A 6,985-nucleotide genomic window follows, 5' to 3' on the forward strand; every position below is an offset into this window, starting at 1 on the left:
ACTATAGGACTCTAAATTCCAAAATACAGACTCTAGATTAGAAAAATTATTTATAGCATAATTTGCATGTTCGTTAAATGTGTATTGAGTATTTAAATGCATAAGTATAGGGCACTATACCACCCTTTTGGGAGTAATGATGAACAAGCAGTCTTTAACACAAAAACACTTCTAATTTAGTAGTGAAATATGCCACCCAAATATCTACAACAAAACAGTATGTTGATGAGTACCAAGTGATAATATGAAAACTACAGGAGCAGAGCACCCTCCATTTTCAGTCAGGGACATAAGAGAGGCACCAGGAAGGAGGGCATCTGTGAGAAGATTGGACAGACCAAGTCCATCATGTGAAGGGGAACAGCAGGGAAAGGAAGAGAAAGATAAGTTGATAATCGGATATATTACCACCAAGAACTATCAAGACATGGAAATAATTTCAAATAAAAGTCTTCATAAAAGTACCTGATCTAATGATACTTTTATGCTCGTGATTATTTGACTGTGGAAATTATAGGTACAATGATCCTTTTCAGTTTTGCCACAGATGAACATAAACACATAAATCCACCAGAGGTGCTAAAACGAGGCTAATTTTAAAGTATTTATTTTGCAAGTCAGACTGTTATATATAGCCTTAGACTTTTTTAAAGTGTGTCATACCTGTTCTCATGAGCTGGGGAGGAAATATTGGATTTATTAAGTGACAAGACCTATGAAGCACTCCACTGGATATTTTAACTATGTGAGTGAATTATCATCTCCATTTAATAGCTGAAGAAACTAAGGCTCAGAGACCTTGAATAACTATACCAAAATCAACAGGAAGTGTAAGAGGGTTCAAAATTTTGTATCTCAAAGCCTTTGCTTTACCTTTTTTTATCTCATACTTTTCAAGAATAAATGATAGACATTATTCACATGCACACACCGCCATTTGTTCCTTATAAAAATTCCTAGAAAAAGTTAAAATGTTTACTCTAGAGTTCAGTCTCTTGATTCTGCACTCCATGAAATTCCCACAATGTATGGAGAAACCAATCTTGTCCTAAGTATGAAATTCGAAGACCTTTTCAGGCTTGATGTCGTTTAAAGTACTGTCCATGGGAACAACTAAAGAACTGTCTTTATAACTTCAGCATTTATATATGCTCTCTCTTACTGAGGGTTTAAGACTAAGGTCTAGGTCCTCAAAGAAAATTTACAGAGGGGACATCATCTTGATAATCATGTGTAGATGTAGTAGTGATATTACTCTTATTAAAAGTAACTCAAGCCGTGAATTTATGCCCATGCTATAAGTTTATCAAAATATCTATCTAGTAGGAATTATGATTTTTGAATTCCTGATGATTTCTTACTTTTCATTTTTTCCTTCTCTGTCACCTGGAATAGTCATTAGTATATTTCTCCACGTATCATATGGTATTTTTTTCCTGACCTAATGAAGTTCTACTCTACCACTTACAGAAGTTTTTCCATCATGGAAAATGTAGTTGCCATGCCAACAGCTTCCCAGTGTTCTCTTGGAAGTACAATTCTCTAAAGAATTCAAAACAACTGATTGGATAATTTCAGTTGTCCCTTTCGAGCTAGAATGCTATCACTCCAAGAACATTTTAGTTAAAAATTGTAAGGGCAGAAAGTCACAAGAGTGCATTAATTAGTGGCATTACTCAATGCTCTGCGTTTTTCCAGCCACACATCTCCTCTAAACTCACAAGTGGAAATGCATCAATATGGAATCATATGAAATGCTAAGGTGATGATCTATAGCTATTGTGTAATACAATATTAATTTTTACAACTTTCAAAATCTCATACATGATGTTCAGAAAAGTTTTCACTCACTCATTTAAAGTTTGAAATGAACTAAAAAATTATAAACTCACCAGATCCCCAGGTAGGAGTGAAAAGGGGAACAGGGAAACAGGTTTGGAGATTCCCTTCTTCCCACGCAGTCCCTGCTCTCATTAGTTTTTGTCCAGTGTCTTCCATTTCACTTTCTCACCTACATTGTACAAACGTACTTGTTACTTTCTTTTATTATGCCCTCAGAAACATTTCCCTTTCTCATAGTTATATATCATTCAGAGGTTTCTGATTCTTGCTAAGTCATAGTTTGCTTAACAGAAGCTTAAAGATAGAGTTAATGTTAGAATTAATCAGCATTATTTGCAACATTTTGAAAATGTGTTTTGGCCTTTAAATTTCATTTTCAGGTGAAGGCTCAGTTGAATAAGCATCCCACTCATGATCTTGTCTCAGATCATGAACTCATGGTTCCTGAAATTAAGCCCCACAATAGTTTCTGTGCTGTCAGTGATGAGCCTGCTTGAGATTCCTCTCTTTCTCTCTCTCTCTCTTTCTCTCAAAACAAATAAGCATTAATAAAAAAAAAAAAAAAACTTAAAAAAAACAACCCAACAACTTCATCCAACAGAATAACTTAAAATCAGTGTTTCTCAACCTCAACACTATTGATATTTGGGGCCTGCTAATTCTTTGTGTGAGGGCTTTCCTTTGCATTGTAATAATTTTAGCAGAATTCTGGCCTCCAAGTCATTAGATGCTAGTAGCCTCCCCTAACTCATGACAACCAAAATTATCCCCAGGCACTACCAAATGCCCCCTGGGAGGCAAAAACCACCACTGGTTGAACATGACTAGTATGCTTGTTGATGATGGCAGTGACCTAACCTGTGACTGGAACTATGCTAAGTACTTTAAATACATGTTATCTAATTAATGAGAAAGGTTATCTGATTCTTACTTTACAGATGAGACAGTTTGAACACAAAGAAGCTAACTAAGTCACATAAGAACAGATGGCTACTTAGCAAGACAGCTGAGTTCAAACCCAAGTGGTCTGACACACAGCTACTTATGTTATCATCAGGTTATAGCTACCTTTGCTGAAATCACACTAAGAAAAATGAAATCCATCAAAAACATGGATCATTTTAGGTTTGCTCCCCCCTCCCATAATTTCAAATATTTAACCCATGGAAAACAGACTTCCTACAAATGCAAAACCTCTCCCAATAAGTAGTTACCTTAGTCCCTTAGTCCTGCTCATTGAGTTGTTGAAACCCCATCAAAGACCAGATTTCCCAGGGAGAGATTTAAAGCTCAGCTCAAGGAATCAGATTCCTGGGATCACATCCTGACAAAACCATAGTTAGAGTATGAGACCCATAAATAATCATAAAGCTGCTTACTTGATGTCTTACTTTATAATCATTCACATATTAAGAGGATCAATGTATTTTTATTATCATTAGTTCAAAACAAACTCATTAAAATTAGTTTATAAATCCTATATCTCTTAGCATTCAAATATTAGCTTTTACAAATGATAGCCAGCAAAGCTCAGATTTGTCTTGCCACTCTTCTTTTTTATAATTTATTATTTATTTAATTATATCCAATTTAGTTTATGTATAGTGTAATAATGATTTCAGAAATAGAATTTAGTCATTCATCACTTAACATATAACATCCAGTGCTTATCCCAACAGGTGCCCTTCTTAGTATCTCTTGCCCATATAGCCCATCCTTACACCTACCTCCCCTCCAGCAACCCTCAGTTTGTTCTCTGTATTTAATAGTTTCTTATGGTTTGTCTCTGTCTCTGTTCTTATCTTCTTTTTGTTTCCCTTTCTTCATGTTCATCTGTTTTGTGTCTTACATGCCACATATGAGTGAAGTCATATAATATTTGTCTTTCTCTGATTTATTTCACATACCATAATGTACTCTAGTTCCATCCACATTGTTGCAAATGACAAAATTTCATTTTTTGACAGCTGAGTAAATTTCCATTGCATATATATACATATATGTATATCATATATATATATATCACATCTTCTTTACCCATTCATCAGTCAATGGACATTTGTTGCCACCTCTCTATCTTAACTCTGTACGGCAGAAGTGATATTTTACAGAAAATAAAGACATACAGCATAATTTATAAAGATTTTGCCTTTGTAAGTATTGTGTCTTCAAAAAATATGATTTCTCTCTTGATCTAAGACCTTGATTTACTTTGTTTCATGCTGACTATAAAATATTAATAGGAACATAGTCTAACAATCAACATTTTATCTAATCAAGCACAATTAATTTATGTAATATTAAATGCATAGTATGTATTATTTCCTTCTAAGCTTCCAGAAAAGTTGATTGAAATAATAACAACCTATAGCTAGCTTGAATTGATTGATTTCTATGTGCCACACACTATATTAACAGTTCTTCACATATTAATTTATCTAATCCTCAGAACAACTCTTTTACATGGGTATCTTTAATATTCACATTTTGGAAGCAAAAAAAATTAGAACCATAGGGAGATTAAAGAACTTGACCAAAGTCACATTGCTACGAAATGACTTAAGTTGGTTTATAAACTGAAGCAGTTTGGCACTAAGACTATACTGGAGTATATACTTATATATACTTCCCTCCTACAGAGAGTGAATTATCACCACATATTATATTAGTCATCATTTTAATAGATAGACAGACACAAGAAACGATGCTCAGCATCCCTCATCATCAGGGAAATACAAAGCAAAACCACACTGAGATATCACCTCACATCAGCCAGAGTGGCTAAAGTGAGCAAATCAGAGGACTCTAGATGCTGGTGAGGATATGGAGAAACGATACCCTCCTACACTGTTGGTGGGAATGTAAACTGGTGCAGCCCCTCTGGAAAACAGTGCAGAGGTTCCTCAAAAAGTTAACAATAGAACTCCCCTAGGAGTTCAATAGCGCTGCTAGGAGTTTACCCAAGGGATATAGGAGTGCTGATGCATAGGAGCACATGTACCCCAATGTTCATAGCAGCACTCTCCACAATAGCCAAAACATGGAAAGAGCCTAAGTGTCCATCAACAGATGAATGGATCAAGAAGATGTGGTTTATCTATACCATGGAATACTACATGGCAATGAGAAAGAATGAAATCTGGCCATGTGTAGCAACATGGATGGACCTTGAGGGTGTTATGCTGAGCGAAATAAGTCAAGCAGAGAAGGACAAATATCATATGTTTGTACATATAGGAGGATTAGGAGGAACTTAATGTAGGACTGTGGAGGAGAAGAAGGGGGGAAATAGTGGGGGAGAGGGAGAGAGGCAAACCATGAGAGACTCTTGAATGCTGAGAACAAACTGAGGACTGATGTGTGTGGGGGGAAGGGGGGAGATGGGCATGGAGGAGGGCACTTGTGGGGATGAGCACTGGGTGTTATATGGAAACCAACTTGACAATAAACTATTTGTAAAAAAAAAAAAAAAGATTAATTAAATTAGAAAGTGTTTCTTACACTGAACCAGTGGGAAAAATGTACTTGGTTTCTTAAAAATTATACCATCTATAAAAGAATTCTTGGTAGAAGATGGTAAGAATTTTATCTTATGAAGAAACAAATATTATAAAAGTGATTTTGAATCCAGTGATCCGAAATTATTACTTAGACAATTTATTTTCTTTCTTCCCCTCTCATTAGCTCAAATATCTGACTCCTCCATGTCCTTCACATCACCTCTCAGTGAGACCAAGCTCTCCATTTTGCTTGGGTCAGTCCCAGATCATACTTGTCCAGTTATCCTATACTATTTAGAATTTCATGAATTTCTAATTTTTAGGAAAGAATTTTATTTAATAATTATATTAAAATAAGCCAGGATGGGCTAGGTTGACTCCCAGCTTCTGCCACAATCTCATCTGCAGAGTGTGAGACTTTTGTTCTGAGAATGGAGTTCTCACTTTAACACGTGGTTAAATCTGTAATAGGACCAGCAACAAGCCTCTTTCTTTATTTGATCTTTTCCAGATGCAACATATAACTACTATCTCCTTTTCAAGGACAGCATGCAGGGTGCCAGCTGATCAAATAAAATGGGCTTTGTGAGAAATAGCTAGGGACAGCTAATTCCATGTGGTCTTGGGTGATGATGGTCAGAAAAGAAATCTATCCATCAGTTCCTGCTGGTGCCTTGGTCTTACTAGCTGGTTAATTGTTCCATGACCCCTTCTTAGTCCTGTGAAATGTCTGAAGCTGACAAAATACAAATCCTCTGGGTAGAAGGAAATATTAAAAATCGTAAGCTAAACATGGATGAATTACGTAAAGGAATAGACGCTGAGCAGTCCTGCAATGGAGTATGGAGAGTAGTGTACACGCTGGATATTGTGAGGTTTTTTAAAAAATTTACTATATAATGTAAATCTACAACTGTTCATTGGATTTTTACTTATGCTCATATTTTTTATTTTGTAATAAAATCTTTGGCTAGCAATCTCATGAGAAAACAAATGTGCATTTAAAGTAATAAGTTCTGAATTTCCATTCCTCAAGAAAGTTGATGATGCACTTGTAATTTAAACAAAACGTGTTTCAGTATTTACCATCTACCCTGGGAGTTGAACTGATCACATTAAAATCAAAAGACAAATCTACAACAGAAGCACCAGCATTTCAAGACTGTATCAAAAGACAACATCTAAACACATGTACAGGCACTGATGGAATATCTATCAATCTATAAAGCATGAACTTTCATTTAGTTAAGTTACTATTCTAAGTTAATCTTTCTATTTATATTCTAAGACTTTGTGTCTTTTTGTTTTTCTGTATTTGTGTGTGTGTGTGTGTGTGTGTGTGTGTGTGCATGTGTGTGCACAGGTGAATAGTAGAGATAGGGCTGTTAATACATGGACTCCATGAGAAAGAGAACTTGGAAATAATACCTTTTTATTACCTTGTTCAGAGATTTCAATAGAAAAGCAGCTTAGCTCATTACCACAAAAGTTTGATTTGGTTTCTCATCTGATTCATGGAATCAAAGTAAAGCTTCTGAAATGTATTTCACCAAGGGAAAAGATCTGACGACTGTGAATGCTATTGTAAATTCAGTTAAAAGTTTAACATTGAGGATAGCTTTTGTTATTGTGATTTTGCAAAT

Source organism: Crocuta crocuta, unplaced genomic scaffold (assembly GCF_008692635.1).
Source record: "Crocuta crocuta isolate KB4526 unplaced genomic scaffold, BGI_CrCroc_1.0 scaffold205, whole genome shotgun sequence".
NCBI classification, from domain to species: domain Eukaryota; kingdom Metazoa; phylum Chordata; class Mammalia; order Carnivora; family Hyaenidae; genus Crocuta; species Crocuta crocuta.